At 42.9% G+C, this 16,761-nt stretch overlaps 1 long non-coding RNA gene across 4 annotated transcripts in view; it reads right to left on the minus strand.

The window, feature by feature from the left end:
- LOC111738205 overlaps nt 1–16,761 on the minus strand; it is a 93,905-nt gene that overhangs the window by 61,644 nt on the left and 15,500 nt on the right. For 2 of the 4 annotated variants that reach the window (XR_002779766.1, XR_002779767.1), the window contains exon 3: nt 8,226–8,377. This is a non-coding gene — a long non-coding RNA (uncharacterized LOC111738205). Of the gene's footprint in view, nt 1–460; nt 1,122–1,966; nt 2,221–8,225; nt 8,378–16,761 lie in introns of those variants that run through there. The other 2 variants (XR_002779769.1, XR_002779768.1) reach the window with 2 other exon arrangements.

Consider the following 16,761-nt stretch of genomic DNA (forward strand, 5'->3'; position numbering starts at 1 on the left):
TGGACAGGGCCTCTGTCCTCTTGATTACCTGCTGGTGGGGAGTCTCATGATTGCAATCATCTGATTAGGGATTCATGCTCTCAACAGAGCTGAGCAGAGACACAGGCCAAAGAAGAATCTGGGCCAGGTAGAGTAGTCTTAGTTATATTGTGATGGAGGTGAGGTTTTTCTTCAGCACTGCCCCACCTTCACCCCAACACTTCCCTCCTTCCACTGTACCTTCTGTTCCCTGCCCTTCTCCAGAACTCCAAACGTGCTAACTGGTCTCCACTTCCTCCATTCTCCTAAACTCAGACTCTTATCTCCCTCTTTACTCCCCACCAGCCCCTTGTCTCCCAGCCCGCCCTTCCCCCAGACTCACCACATACACTCCTGGCCCCATCAGCCCAATTAAGTCAACAAATTCACAGTTAATTAAATACTGAGCACTTAGTGTAAAGATATATCATTTGGAGGTAAATTGCATGAATGATGCTATGAAATTATATTTTTGTGTGCTCTAATTGTGTGGACACAACTTATAATTCCCTGTGGCTTTTCTGTGGTCAATGGGTAATGGATATTTATATCTCTTTTACAAAATTCAGAGGCTAATATAAGTAATATAAGTTATATAGAAGCCATATCTCTCTTTTTCTGACTTAGTATAGTTAGAACTACAGTCTCCCGGCATTCATTCCTTGGGCAGAAAGCAATCCCTAGATGATATAGCATTCCAGGGTAGAAGGCGATCTTTTCTGTTACCATCTGCTCTATGATGTGGTTTCCAGGAATATATCATGGGAGGGACTCCCTTTCCGTCAAAACCTACTCCTCCAGCAGTTTTGTCAGCCTGAATCAAAAACCTTAAAAATATGCATTTTCTTTGACTCTTTAATTCTACTTCCAGAAACTAATTCTAAGGAAAATGTATGTGCAAGGATGTTGTGGAGCACTGTTTCAAATAGCTAGCTACACATAAAAATGGAAAGAACCTAGATGTAATATATACACAATGAGATGCTACGTGAGTTACTTACCCAATGTCTCTCTGCCTGAATCCACCCTTCCATATTCTGCTCCATTGTTGGGGCCAGGACTCTGCATACTTCACTTCCCAGACTCCAGGACCAGCTGGCTTCCTGTTAGGTTCCAGCAATGACAGATACTCAAGAAGAATTGGAAGGTGGGGTGAGGCAAAAAGGGACTTAGTTCCTGTTTCTTCCTTTCCTGCCAGCACCACTCTAGCAGCAGCAGAAGCTGGCTCCAGCCTCCACTTTCTTCCTCCCAAATCCAGCCTCCTCAGACTCCTCCAAGATACCAGCAGCAGCTGATGACATCCTTTCTTCCAAGGTTTGAGCACCCCAAACCCCTTCTCTGAGGTCCTAGATTTTAGTGTCCCCTCATCTTTTCTTTGGCTCTTTTAGCCTTTGGGTGGCACATGCTTCCTGCAGCTATTAGTGCTAGATCACCTCTATGTTCCCTTCTTGCTCTATCAATATCTCAAAACCTATGCAACCAATTCCCTGTATTGAAGTCCCTCTGCTTGAAATACCTTGTGTGGTGTCTGATTTCCTAACTGGGTCTTGGCTAATGTAGATGCCATTTCACACCCATCAGATAGATAAAAATATATAAATTGTAAAAATACCAAGGGTTAGTTAAGATGTAAAGCAACAAGAAATTCATACATTGCTGACAGAATTATAAGTTTATATAACCAGAGCAATTTGGCAGGCAACACCTAGTAAAGGTAAAGATATATCACACTTCAATCCTGTAATTCTAGTTCTGGGTATGAACTCCAAAGAAATTCTTACAGATTACACAAGAAGATAGCATCATTTTTTGTTTTCACTATTAGTTGCAAATGAATAAATCAATTATGCTATACTCATATAATGGAATACTAGACAACAGTTAAAATGAATATATGAAAGTTATATATAGCAATGTAGATAAAACTTCGAAGCATCATTTCGAGTGAAGAAAACAATATACAAAAGGATGTTTATAGTAGAATACTTTTATATATGAAGTTTTAAGCCTACAAAGCAATACTGTACATTATTAATAAATACATATGGATATAGTAATGAGAATATATGCATGCATGAGAAATGAGAAGCACTCACTCTATAATATAGTTATTCAGAGGCAGAAAAGGGAATGCAATCAAGAAAGGTAACACAGAGGTCTTTGACTTTATTTCTTAAGCCATGGTAGTGTGTACCATTAAGTCTGGAAGGCAGAAGATTAAAGCGGGGGATAGAGTCTGCAGTTAGGAGTGGGGAAGAAGTAGGGACCAGTTAGCATTTTATGCATCAACATCCATTAAAATGATTATGAAAAAATATGGCTTATTGACAAGAAGAGCTGTTAAGAACATATTAAGTAAAACTTATGAGCACAAGACTGCATGTATTTTATTACTCCCTTTTTATAAGGTACTATATATATCTGTATGAAGGAAAATGGCTAGAAAAGAACACACCAAATGGCAGCAGTGCCTACCTCTGAGTAGGAGGATTATAGCTGACTTTTATTTACTTATATTTATATTTATCTTTATCTTCTATTGTTTCTAAAACAAATCTGAATTTCTTATATAATAAAGACTTAAGGTTTGTTTTTTTTTTTAACATACTTCTACAGAAAGCCCTCTCTTATTTACTGCTGTGATCTCAACATCCCACTGTGGGATTTCCTAAAGCGCGGAATATAAGATGATCTCAAGTGGTTTAAAGCAGATTAAGCATTTCTTGTTTTCATAAATATATGTTTATTTTGACCTATATCACAAAAATAAATTAGTTTCAACAACTGGTGCTGAGGCAACTGGACATCTACATATAAAAATAAATAAATCTAGAAACAGCCATTATACCCTTCATAAAAATTAACTCAAAATGGATCACAGATCTAAATGTGAAATACAAAACTATAAAACCCCCTAGAAGATAACACAGGAGAAAAATAAATTACTATATATCAAACCCATGATTCGATTGATAACTCAAAAATTTTTAAATAGGATTCCTGCAGTGCAGGGAAAGAGGGTTGTCTTTTCAATAAATGACACTGGATCTGCAGGATATCTATATGGAGAAAATGTAATTTAGACCCTTCTTCACTATACAAAAATCAGTTCATGGTATCTAAGTGTTAAAGATAAAACAATAGAGCTTCTAGATGATAAACATGGGAGAAGCTCTTCATGACTTTGTGGTGCAAATATTTCTTAAACAGAACAAATAATTACTAATCATATAGGAAAAGATTGAGAAACCAGGCTACTTTAAAATTAAGAACTTCTGTTTATCGAAGGACACCATCAAGAGAGTAAAAAAAAAAAAAAAACCAGAGTAGAAAATGGTTGCAATATTTAGAATCAACAAGATTCACTTCCAGAATATATCAAGAAGCCCTTCAAACCAATTGTAAAAAGACAGACCGCACAATTGAAAAATGAGCTAAATACTTAAACAGGCACTTCACAAAAGAAGATGCCCAAACACCTCACAAACATGATATATGAGCAGTGTTTGTGGATAACTGGCAATGTCCTCTTTCTTAATCTGAGAGGGGGTTAGGTGGATATATTCACTCTCAGAGTTTCCAATTTTTTATTTCATGGAGCTGTACACTTAAATGTGTGTGCTTTTCGGTATATTCATTATATGTCAATAAAAAAAATTACTTAAAATAAAATTTGGGTAAATAAGTACATGTTGGTACTTTTGTTGATCTAAAGACAGTTTAGAAACATATTAATGCATTACATAACTTTCAGAAAAACAATAGAAAGATAAACCAAAAATAAATTAAAATGACTGCCTTTGGAGGAAAGGATGCGAAGAAGAGGGAAGGGCTAGAAAATAAAAATAGAATTTTTTCTATTTTTATAGAAAATACCCCTCTGCATGTATCTTTTTTAATAATCTTGATTCATAATCATGTAAATAATCCATATAATTTTAAAATAAATTAATTTTAAGAAATATTAATCAACTTTAAATTAAGCTAACGATCAAGGTAGGACATAGACAAAGCAAAAATTATGGTGGGTTAACATGAACAATTGAAGTCATGCTGTATGAATGTAAAATTTCTACATGAGTGGGCATGCTGTCACTGCCCATGTCACGATCAGGGCAGACATTGGTAATCTATCACAAAACTAAATTAGTTTCACCCAATGGTGTCAAAAGTGATCCTAGACTGCACCTCAGAATCAAGCTCAACACAGCACTCTAGGCAGCATTGGCACGAGAGTAAAAATGCGCTTGCCACCCTATCGTATGACAGCAAGTATTGAAGTAGCAAGTCAAAGCTGTCACAAACCCACCCAGATCTCAAAACCCCTCACTTTACTAATGGGAGAACCTGAGGCCAAGAGAGGAAGTGTGCTTTCCCAAGGACACACCAGGAGTTTCATCTTCCCTCTGCTACACCTCCACCTGGCCTTAATGTTCAGCCTGAAAAATGGAGCCCTCTGCTCTTCCATCACCCTGCACGCCTGGGCGGAGGAGGCAGACAGAAGCAGTCAGCTGTGACAAGCTCTCGGAGAACTCCTGGGTAGGAACATCAGAGCTCGCCCTTGCAGCCACAGTTCTTCCCTTCCCTTAACAAGCAGCCCACTTTCTTCCCTAACCACCATCCTGAGACATCTTGCTGAATCACAGTAGTGGTCCTGTATTTTCTTGTTCAGAATTTGCCATGGCATCTTATGTCCTCAGTCCCAACTCCCTAACCCAACATTCTAAATAGTTTATGATCAGACCTCAAACTGCCTCTTTTTCTTAATATCAGCTTACCGCCCCCCATGAATTCCAGCTCAATCTTACCTCCAGATCTTTGGCCATGCTGTTCCAACCACCTTGTCCTCTCCTTGAGTCCCAGAGAGTGAAATCGAAATGCCTTAAAGTCTCCCTTTTGCGCTCTGCAATAGAGCTAACCCACAGGGTACAGTCAAGAGGCTCCAGTTAGAAAGAAAAAGGGCTCCTGGGAGCCAAGTCAAACAGCTAAAAAGTTCTCTTGAGCATTCTCGACCTTCTTTAGATAAAGGACCCTTCGAGAATATGATTAAAACTCTGGACCCCATTCCCAGTTAAATACAAAAAAACACAACATTTTTCATTTAATGTCCAAGGGCAGGGGAGAAGCAAGCCCAGCTTAAGGCGCCTGTTCCACTACGCTATATTGACAGTCACCATCTCCTCCATGTGTATTACATGTCAGGCATAAGCACTAGAGCCATCATCTCTTTTAATGCCCTCAATACCGACATGAATTAGAAACCATAATTGCTCCCACTTTACAGATAAGGAATGACAGCACAGAGAGATTGTAGCCACAGAGTCAGAATTCAAATCTTAGTCTCTTGCTCTTAAAGAATTTGCCAAAGTTTTTGATTCAGTACCAACTATGTCAGAATTTCCTGGACCGCTCATTTGAAAATGCAGATTGTCCAACCTCACACCAAGTCTAATGAATCAGAACCTCTGGAGGTGGGGCCCAGGAATCTGCATTACTAATGAAAGCCCCCAGTTGATTCTCAGGTACCTTAAGGTCGAAGATTGCTGCACTTCACTGGACTGTCTTTCCCAATACACAGTGGCTAAATGTTCCAATTATCATAGTTGTAACAAATTACCCCAAAACAGTGACATAAAGCAATTATCATTTTATTTTGCCCCCAAATTTGTGGTTCAGCAAGTTAGTAAGAGCATCACTTCCACCAGACTCTCTTGGTTAAAGCAGTCCCCAGCCAGCCCAGATTCAAGAGGAAAGGAATTAGTTTCCACCTCTTGATGGAGCATGACAAGGTCCCATTGTGCACAAGCATATGCAATGTGAGCTGGGGTTGCAGCCATCTTTGCAAAGGGCAATCTGCCACTCGAAGCCTCTGCTCACATGCAAAATCAGGTCATATCAACCAGGCTGCTTCAATGTGTAGCCTGGAGAGAACAATGCTTAACATTCATCAAAGTCACTTTTTCAACAGACTTCCTCATGCTTCATGGTTCACCCTTTCTGCTTCGGGAAGAGCCATGGCAGCTGCACCATACCCCTCCACAGCCACCCTCAGAAAGTACCATCAATGACAATGCTTCCTTGACAGCCCATGATCTCATGGACTAATAAAAATAATATGTTCACCCAACTGCCTTCTGCATTCAGGTGATCTCACCTGGGGCATAGGGTAAATCAGGTGGGAGACCCAGAAACAAAATGAAAAAGGTTCAACAAGAAAACGTCATGGATACACAGAATGTAATTGGTATAATCTTTCAAAAGGGCAGCTTGGCCACATGTATCAAAATGTAAAAGGTGCATGTTCTTTGACCCAGCATTCTCATTTCTAGGATTTAGTCCAAGGAGATAACAGCCCAAATGCAATAACACATATGCATAAGCAGGCACACACGGTGTTGTTTGCAATAGTGAAAAACTGAAAACAAACCTCATGCCCACATGTCAGCAATGTTAGGCAAATAAATTGTTGCTCATAAATACTAATTTTCAAAGATTGAAGTAGATCTATATGGACCGATATGGAAAAATCTCTAAGACATATGGTTAAATGAGGGAGAACAGTATTTGAACTACACATATTGTAAATCGCATTTATATAAAACTACAGCCCAAGGAAAGATGGCTGGAAGAAGATACCCTGGGTGGTAGCATTTGGTATGAATTTTGCTTTCTTCTGCATTGTTAAAATGTTTAATAATGACGTGAGGCTTATATCTGCGCTGTGGACTGCTGTAAGTCCTTTACATATGTTAACTCACCGTATTCTCATAACGACCTTATAAAGTGGATACTGTGATTATCTCCATTGTAGAGGACAGGAGCACTGAGGTACATAGGGTCAAACAGCTTGCCCACAGTCACACAGTGTGGCAAAGGCAGGAGCCAAACCAGGCAGTCGGGCTCCAGAGAACATGTCCTTAGCCATTAAGCTATCCTGCCTCTCCACAGTGATTTGATACAGCATTTTTACCAAAACAATAAGCCATTTTTTTTAAGTCACCAAATCGGACTTAAGATGCTTTAAGTTTCCAGAAGGAGCACCCACAGGTCCTTGTGGAGGATTTTCCTGCCCTCTTATTCAGCTAGGTACACAGACAGAATTTCTACTGGGAGAAGTCCAAGGGACATGACAAGGTCTGCCCTAGGAAGCCCCATGGCACAAATGAGATGTTAAGGAGACCCAATGGGAAGCTTATGTTGGGTCAGAGTGTGGAGTCCTTCAAGTTTGTGGCTGACCAATAGTCAAGAAAGAGACCCCTAGAGCCGGCAGACCCAAGCCACAGCTCTTGCCCCCAGGCCCTATTCAAGACTGGAAAAACTTATAATAAAAACCTGTTTCGAATGTGGCTTCGAATTCTACCCAGTGGCTAGAAAGTGAAATCACAAGATAGATGGTATCAAAGGATGCAGGGGTCGCAGACAGAGTCCAATCTCTGTGCATCCTTGGATTCAGGCATGCCTGCAGGAAAGCAAGGCAGGCCCACCAGGAGCTGTGGCATGATGGATGAAAGGAGTCTGCAGGGAAAACTCATCCTAAAGGAAGAGACAATTGAGGCTCAGAGCTTAGTTCAAAAATGAGGGTAGAGGAGATTCCGGCACAGCTCTGCTGTGTCACCTGGTGCCTCAGCACAACCCCAGTGGCCTCATGCCTAAGACCTGGTACAAGGCAACCTCCATAAACACAAGTTGAAGTATGGGGAGCTGTTTCTTCCCTACCTGTATGGCTAAGCTGAGCCGGCAGCAGTCCCTCAGGGCCTTCAGCACACAGTGACACAGCAGTTTGTGACCCTATCAGCCTCGGGGGCACAACTGACATTTGGGGCTCTAATAGGGGCAGAAAGGAAGTGGTGGACACTTACGGTTATGAAAAGCATATGAGGTATCCTCAGGGTGCCCAGAATGACTTGAGAAGGGATTTATGGTACCAGGAGTTGCCTCAGGGCAGTTAGGGGTTAAGTTGCCTGGGTACAGTGTGTGGTGTCAGAAGCAGAGTGCCAAATGCAAATCTTCAGAGAGACAGTAGAGAAAGAGGGTATGCAATGAGACTGGATGAGCAATCCTCTACATCCTGGGCCTGCAGCAGTGAGGAGTGGGGTGGGGTTCTTCACACCTCATCATTCCCATTACCACCTCAGCCTCTACCCCTTTCTCCTTCTCCACACTCAAAGAGCCCCTCTCTCCAACTCATTTTCAATGCCCCTACTCACAGTTTTGGAACCCAGGTCTGTATCTTCCTTCCATCAGGAGTCTTAACAAATCAGGTGGAGCTGCCACGCTGGAGGCAGGGGTATCTTACTCCGGAAAGTTTCTTTTTAAAGCAGAGCAAGAAACAAATGGCTCTGCAGTTCACCAGGATCACCTTGGGTCGGAAATTTAAAATGCATTAAGGTTGAGAGACCTATAAACATGTCATAACACAATCTGCAAGCTGCTGCCTCTCTATGACTTGCGGGCACGGGAGCCCCAAAGGGCACAAGCAGGTACATTCACCACGCACAGATGGGCACACACATCCATAGGCACCCATCCCTGGAACACACCCCTTCACACCTGTGCACATATGTGCATGCACTCTCTCCATAGATAGACACACACAGATCTGTGTACATGGTCCCCCAAATAGATGTGCATATACAGACCCTGCACACACACTCATATATGAAGAGATATACAACTTCATTCGACCTCACCCTTGTGCATAAATATACACACCCGCTGCATCCACGTATGCACACAGATTTGCACACATAGTCATCCCACAAATATTCTACACTTTCACCCTGTACACATGCAGATACGCACACACCTCCTTATTTATAGACATCTTACATAGATAAACCCAGATCCAGGTTCACTCTGGACCAGAAACAAACATTCTCATCCCACACACAGACACACACTCACACCCTCACTGATCCCACCACATCTACATGGATATGGCTGCACATTCATATACACTCATGCAAAATATAGACATTCATATGTGTATACACTCATCTCATACCAAACGTATGCATTTACTTTAGCCAAAGCAAAGATGTGCACAAACATGAATGCACACCCCCGCCCACATGGAGTGTGCATACATATGCAGCCCACAGAGATGGAACATAATCAAATAAACATTCAGCATTCCTGCAGACTTCGACGATAATCTGGGTGATCATCCAACAGCCTGGACTCTTGATTTTTTTTAAGTTTCTCTTCTCTTGAAAATGGTGACATGATTTGCCCAGTGGCTCAGCCAGACATCTGAGCATCATCCTTGATTCCACAATCTTCCTCCCGGCTCCACATCCAGGCCATTTGTAAAGTCCATCATTTCTCTCATCTCTGAAGCCATCATTCTACTCCATGGCACCGTCTCTCATCTGCCCCACTGCTATAGCCGCCTCCCTGATGGCCTCGTTTCCATCTTTCACTTGGCAGCCTGGAGCAAAAGACTGTTCAGTGGCTTCCATGGTTCTTTAAATCAAATGCAAACTTCTTATCCAAGCCTACAAACCTACGTGATCAGACCTCTAGCTATCTCATACCAGACCTCATCTTGCACAGCTCCCCACCCCTGCCGACTCTCACCACATTGGCCTCCTTTCATGGTCTCAAGCATGCCAATCCCTTCCTCCTTCAGGGCCTTTTCATATACTGCTCTGTCTGCCAGAGAAGCTACTTCCCTGACTCTTTCTATGGCCCACACACACCCTCTAGGTCTCTACTGAAATGTCACCTCCTCAGAGAGGTCTTCCCTGATTATCTAAACAGGAGACTCCTCATTAATCTCAACACACTGTATCTTGTTTCCTGCATAGCACTTGCCACCATCAACAATTTCTTTGTGTTTATTGTCTGTCTTCCCCTCTAAGCCAGCACTGTCCAATAGAGTAGCCACAGGTGGCTATTTAAGTTTAAATTAACTAAAATCAAATAAAACCAAATATTCAGTTCCTCAGTCGTACTAGCCCCGTTTCGAGGGCTCATTAGCCACATGTGGCTCGTGGCTACTTTACCGCGCAGCACGAACGTTTCCATCATCGCAGGAAGTTCTCTTGGATGGTACTTCTCTAGACTGTAGCTTTGAGAGAGCAGGGCAGTGCCTCCTCTACTCACTTACAGAACTCTGTGACCAGCATGGTGTCTGGCACACAGTACCAGCTCAGGAAATATTTACTGAATGAACTCACGCATGGGCACACAGTCATGAAAGGGGATATGCCCTTTTACATATCAAAGACCCCATTCAAATGCCGCCTCTTTCTTGAAGCCTTCTTGTTATCCTTCCCTTCCCCTTTTCCTTCAGCTCAAAGCCTGTACCTTGATGACAGTTGGGTCTTTCTTGGCCACAGACCTGAGTTCGCTGAAACTTCTACCCCATCCTAACTATGAGATGGGAGGAGAAGAGGAAGTGTCCCAGGCCATACCCTCATTAAGGCCCCTCTCCATCCATTTCTTTGAATGCAGCAGCATGACTCCATTAAAAACAAAGACCCTGGACCCACGCAATTCCAGGTTTACACTCAGCTCCTCCCTTTACTAGATGTGATTTTAGGTAGCTTGCTGAACATCTCTGAGCCTCAATTTCTCCATCTGTAAAATATGCATAATTATACATATTTCACAGAAGTATTAGCATGAGTAAAAAACAGCATGTACATAGAAGATGCTGCACAGTGCTCCCTTGGAGGGTGTTGCCTACCATAGCAGAAGTAGGACTCATATATATCCTGCCAGCTATATACAGTTTTGTGTGGAAGCTTCAGTTTATTCTAGCAATGTCTGAAATTCTTTATAAATGAGTGTTCCAGGTTGCTGCCCAGATGGCCTAATGATTAACTAAGGCTCTGATCCTAACCCAATGGCTGCAGTTCTGGAGCAAAACAATCAATAGTTGTGTCTCCATAATTAGTTTACATGATATTGAAAGAATAGAACTCATACCAATTTTTGGTTAAAAGCAAGCTATGATATGAAATCCCACACTTGGTCCTCAAATGTCTTTCACTGAAGGTAGGGCAGGGTCCATGACTCGGCTGCTTTGGTTCTTCTGGTTTGAGTTTCTCCATGTAGGATAATAGGTAAGGAGGTCCTAGACAAAATAAATCATCAGAAAGGAAGGAGCAGGTCCCATAAGGAAGCAGCTGGCTCAGGAGAAAGAAAGAGGGGAAATTAGAAGAAATTTAGCCATCAGGCATAATATAGTATCATGCAGTGGTAAACTTATGGACTCCGATGCCAAAAAGTCTGCTCCTTCGTGGCTGGGTGACCTTGATTAAGTTATTTGTCTTCTCTATGCCCTTGTCTGTAAAGCAAGAATGATAACAATACCTATTTCGATGAGTTGTTTGGGAAGTAAATTAGTTAATGTTTTTAAAGTGCTTAGAATGGAGCCTGGCACATGTTAAGTTCTATGTGAGTGTGTTAAATAAACTGGTGACGAGAGCAGAAGAATGCTAAGAATCAGGTCTGGGGAACCCCCCTACACCTTTGCCCTCTCTTCTCCCCTAAATCCCCTTACCAAATCTTTTTCACATTTTCTTTAAAATCCTCTGTACCCAACCATTCCCACTCCACACTCTGATTCTAGCCAGTTTCCATCAGAGACCCAGAATGGCACTGAAGATAATACAAATGACAAAAATATGGGGAAAGACGCTCAGCCACTCATCCTCATTATTATCTAGGGTGTGGTAATTAAAACTGCAATAAGAAATCTTGAATGGGTCTCACAGAGGGCCGAGATGTGCTCAGAACACTTTCTGAATGAGTGCACCTTTGTTCAGTTGGAAATCTTAATTGTCGTATAACTCTCTGAGTGGGCTTCAGACACCCATGATTCAGATTTTTTTTAAATATTGAAATAATATTGGTATACTAACAAAAATTGCCTGCATTTCAGTACTTGACAACAATGCAGTGTACCAGAACGCTAGAATATTAAATTCTGAAAAGTCTTAGAATCTCCTTATCTCTCCCAGATTTCATGGGCAAGAGCTGTTTGAGAAGAGAACCTATGGCCTGTCTACTGAGGCCATCCCTCAATATCGTGAAGCCAGGGGTGTGGGACAGTGGCATGAGAAGGAGAAAGGAGGTAGAAAGAGAGTAAATCATTGAAAAAGACAGATGGGCATCAGGCCAGTGATAGACAGGATAACAGCCTCCAAAGATGTCCACATTTTAACCCCTGGGATGTGTGAATGTTACCTTACAAGGCAAAAGAGACTTCGCAGAGGTGATTAAGTTAAGGATCTTGAGATGGGGGGATTACCCTGGATTATCCAGGTGGACCCAGTCTAATCATAAGGATCCTTATAAGAGGGAGGCAGGAGGATCAGAGTCAGAGAAAAAGAGAAGTTGGGATGACAGAAGCAGAGGTTAGAGTGATGTAAGGCCACAGGACAAGGAATGTGAAAAGCCTGTAGAAGCTAGAAAAGGCAAGGAAACAGATTTTCCCCAGGAGCCTCCAGAAGGAACGCAGCCTGCTCACCCATTTTAAACTTCTGACCTCTTCAACTGTAAGATAATACAGTTGTTGTTTTAAGCCACAAAGTCTGTGGTAATATGTCACAACAACAATAGGAAACCAATACATAATCTATAACAGATATGAGGGTGATTAATTCAACAAAGATTTGTTGAAGGCCTACTATGTGCCAGGCACTGCTCTAGGCACTGGCAGATAAGGTCCTCTCTCCTGGAGTATCTCATCCTAGTTGGAAGAGACAGGTAATAAATGAGTAAACGGATGGGTAATTTCAAATAATTAAAAATACATAAACAAAATAAGAAAGGGTGACATGATAGAAAGTCTTTACTTGCAGGGAATGGCTACTTCGGATTTAATGGTTAGGAAAAACCTCTCTGAGGAGGTGGCTAGAATGATGACAAGCTAGCCAGGTCAAAATCTAGAAAAAGAACATCTTCAACTGTATGGTTTAACATTTGCTCCATAACGATCCACCGCAAAACCTAATGGCTTAAAACAACATCATTTTTTTGCCCCCTATTTTGCAATTTTGGCAGAGCTCAGTGGGAGTTCTGCTTTATGCAGCATCAGTTGAGATGGCCCAACTGTGGCTGAAGGATATAATTCCTTATGGCCTGGCAAGTTAATCTAGCTGTCTGTCAACTGGGAGCTCGTCTGAGGCTGTTAGCTGAGTGTGAAAATTAACCCCCACTTAGACCTCTGCAAGGCTGCTTGGGCTTCCTCACAGAATGGCAACTGAGATCCAAAAGGAAGCAGAAGCTGTTAGTGCAGAACTGGCACTGCATCATTCCTACTACATTTTATTGGTCAAAGCAATCGTAGGTCAATCCAGATTCAAGGGGGCAGAGAAATAGACTCCATCTCTCAGTGGAAGGACGGACAGATAATCTGTGGTCATATTTAATCCACTCCATATACCATAGGCACTGCAGTTGCAAAGGCCCTGAGGTGGGAATGACCTTGGTGAGCTTGAAAACAGAAGGATGGCTGGAGAAGAGTGAGCAAGTTAGCAAAGAGAAGAAAAGTAGATGAGGTCAGGGAAGAGGACAGCTACTAGATCAGACAGGCCTGGCAGTCTGTGCCGATGAGTTTAGATATTATCCCAAGGTAACGGGGAACCAATGGAGCAGGGAAGAGACGTAACCTGACAGGTTTTTTTTTCTTTTTAATGTCACTCAGTGCTGAGTGGAGAGGGGCGAGGGTAGAAGCCGGTTATTGCAATGGGGCCATTCATTGAGGTAAGAAACAGTAGGGGACACAGGGTTCAGTTCTTGTTCACTTTTCTATTTTTTTAGCAGTGACAGCAGAGAGAGGGGAAGAGGGGTTAAGGGGTTAATTCTAGACTAGCAGTGTTTAGAGAGCAACAGAAAGTGGCAGTTAAAAGCCCAGGCCTTGGTCATTGCTAACTTGTGACCTTGAAAAGGTCATCACCTATCCTTTCTTAACTTTAGTTTCCATAAAATGGGGATAATAATATCTACCTTATAAAGTTATTGGGAAGATTAAATGAGGTCTTTAATTCATCGAACAAATGTATATTGAATGCCAACTATGCACTTGAAAAAGACTACAAAAGACTCTACCTCCATGGAGCTTACAATCAAATGCAGAATGATATAAAGAAATAATTCAGTGCCTGACACAAAAGACTGCTCAGTAGCTATTTTCATCATCACATTTGAGGAGCCTATGGTACCCCCAAGTGGAGAATTTCAAATCAATTGTATATTCAGCCTGATTATCTCAAGAGCTGCTCAACTGAGCAGCTACTATGCACCAGACACAGTACTAGGCTTTTCCACATCCAGTAACCTCTCTCATCTTCCCAAGAGTGGAGTTGTTAAGAATCTGGTGCTTCAGACACCAGGCTGAATAATTAATACCAGAGACCTAAAGGTCTGCAGGATCTGGTCCCTGATATTTCACAGACACACAAGTGGGCAGTTTGTTGCCCCTGCTTCTAGAACTCAGATTGTGGGAGGCATTTCCATTGTGCCAGGCACCATTCTAAACTTTTCACATGTATTATCTCACTAAATCCTCATAACAGCCTTATTAAATAAGGTCTGCTGCTGTCTCTGTATCACAGATGGGAACACTGAGGCCCAGCATCACAAAGCTGGTAATTGGAAGATCTGGAATTTGAAGCCAGGTAGACTGACTCCACGGACCACTACCCTATATTGCCACAGAGCCATCATTTAGAATCCGCAAATCAAAAGATGACAGGAGACCCCGCGGCCTTCCTTTTGTTGGGGAGGATCATGAGATGCAGCAGGCCTCTCTGGAGAGGGGTAAGGACCAAGGCAGCATGATGCCATCACAGGAAGAGAACCAGCTTGGGAGTAAGGTCAATATGGATCCAAGGTCTGGATCTACCACTTCCTAGCTGCAGACCTTAGGGAAGAACTTTAGATCCACTCAGCCTCGGCTTCCTTTCAATAATACAGAGATCCTCATTCATTCTTTCATTCATTCAACAAATAGGTATCGAGAGTCTTTTATGTGCCAGGAATCATGCAGTGAGTGAGACACACGCTGTCCCCTATCCTCATGAATCTGACATTCTAGCCAGGAGGACAGGTGAGAAAACTAGTGAACAGACAAAATAATATCTAGCTATGATCAGCACCATAAAGGAAATTAGCAAGGGGGAAAAGCAGAGGAGGGGTCCTACTTTAGATAATAAGAGCAGTCACCCAACCGACAAGAAAGAGCCGACCACGCAGAGAGGAGGAGCGAGAGCAGCCAGGCAAAAGAAAGAGCACGTGCAAGGATCCCAAGAAGTTAGGGCACCAGAGGAGCCCGGCATGGCCGGCGTGCAGTGAAGCCATCACAGCATAAGATGCTCGTCACTCTTCCAGGTTTGTTGTGATCGTGAAAGAGGATCGTGCTTGTATGGCAGTGGGCACGACACTTGAGGTATGTAGACACTTAATAATGCAAGTTCTCTTTCTCCCTCTCAGAGTGGGTGCTCTGGGTCCAGAGAGAGGCTCCTTTTCAAGAACAACACTTCTGGCCATCCTCAACCACAAAGCCCTGATGGCTCCTCAGGGTCTCTGAGCGCCAAGCCTCTCTGCCATTACCCAAGTGCACACTTTTTCCCTTTGTCTAATTATCCGTAATTGGAAGAAAAATTGTTTGGCAAATCAGCTGGCATCTCCTCAGCTCCGGTGTCCTAGCAACCCAGCTCTTGGGGGTGACACCGGAGAGGAGGCGTTTGCCACATCCGTACTGCAGGGAGCGCCAAGGAAGAGAGAGAGCCACCGCTACGCCCCCAGACTGGCATCTCCCCTCACTGCTGCACCCCGTCCCCCCCCACACACACACACACACACTCACACACATGCACGCATGTCCACACACACTCTGCGAAGGCCATCAGCGCTAGGCCCTGCCTGAAATGTAACCTCAGCCTTTCTGGAAAGCAGAAGGTATCTCAGAAATAGATTTCTAATTTTCCAGCCACCTGCTTGGCTGAAAGATATTCTGGAGTTTATAATTACTTTTCAGGCACTTAACTAGAGTCTAGTTTCTAGGGCAACTTGATGCATCTCTTCATGTATTTATGGATAAATTACACCTTCCAACTCAGCCAGGGTGGCCGGAGAGTGCCTCCAGCCAGGCCCAGGGACACTGCCTCCCAGGGTCAGGCTTTTTAAGACTAGTCATGCTGACCTCGAGGGGTTTGGGGAAAGGGAAAATGAGATTAGGTGGGTACAGCTCCTGGCACAGGCTACAGGAAGTTCTCCAAGAATATTTAGCAGCAGTAGTAACAGTTCTAATGAAAACAGATGGCATAGCCTTCACCTTCTGGGAGCATGTAGCTCAAGGGCCAGACCTCAGCGGCAGAAACACTGCTGGTCGCTCGAGAGTTTGGTGGCCAGACCTGGGTTCAGATCCCAACTATGCCATTTACTGGCTGCATGATAATGGCAAGTTATTCTCCACGTCGATGTTTCAGTCTCCCCTCCTGGGAAGCAGGGATAATGCTGGTACCTACCTCAGAGGGTTGTGGTGGGGCTTAAGAGAGTTAATTCACAGAAAGCGCTTAGCATGGCACCTAGCTCATAGTGAGCACTGAGTAAATATTCTATTACTGTTACTATGGAAAAATCACAGAACAGCCTCCTCAGGGCCAAGAAAGTCCTGCGTGGGCTACAGGAGACAGAGACGGCTTCAGGGAGCTTACAGACTAGAGCAGAGGTCTCCCAGGAGAGAAAAAAGTACATACATATTGTAACTTTTATTTGTATTTTTAT

Source organism: Pteropus vampyrus, unplaced genomic scaffold (assembly GCF_000151845.1).
Source record: "Pteropus vampyrus isolate Shadow unplaced genomic scaffold, Pvam_2.0 Scaffold36, whole genome shotgun sequence".
NCBI lineage: Eukaryota > Metazoa > Chordata > Mammalia > Chiroptera > Pteropodidae > Pteropus > Pteropus vampyrus.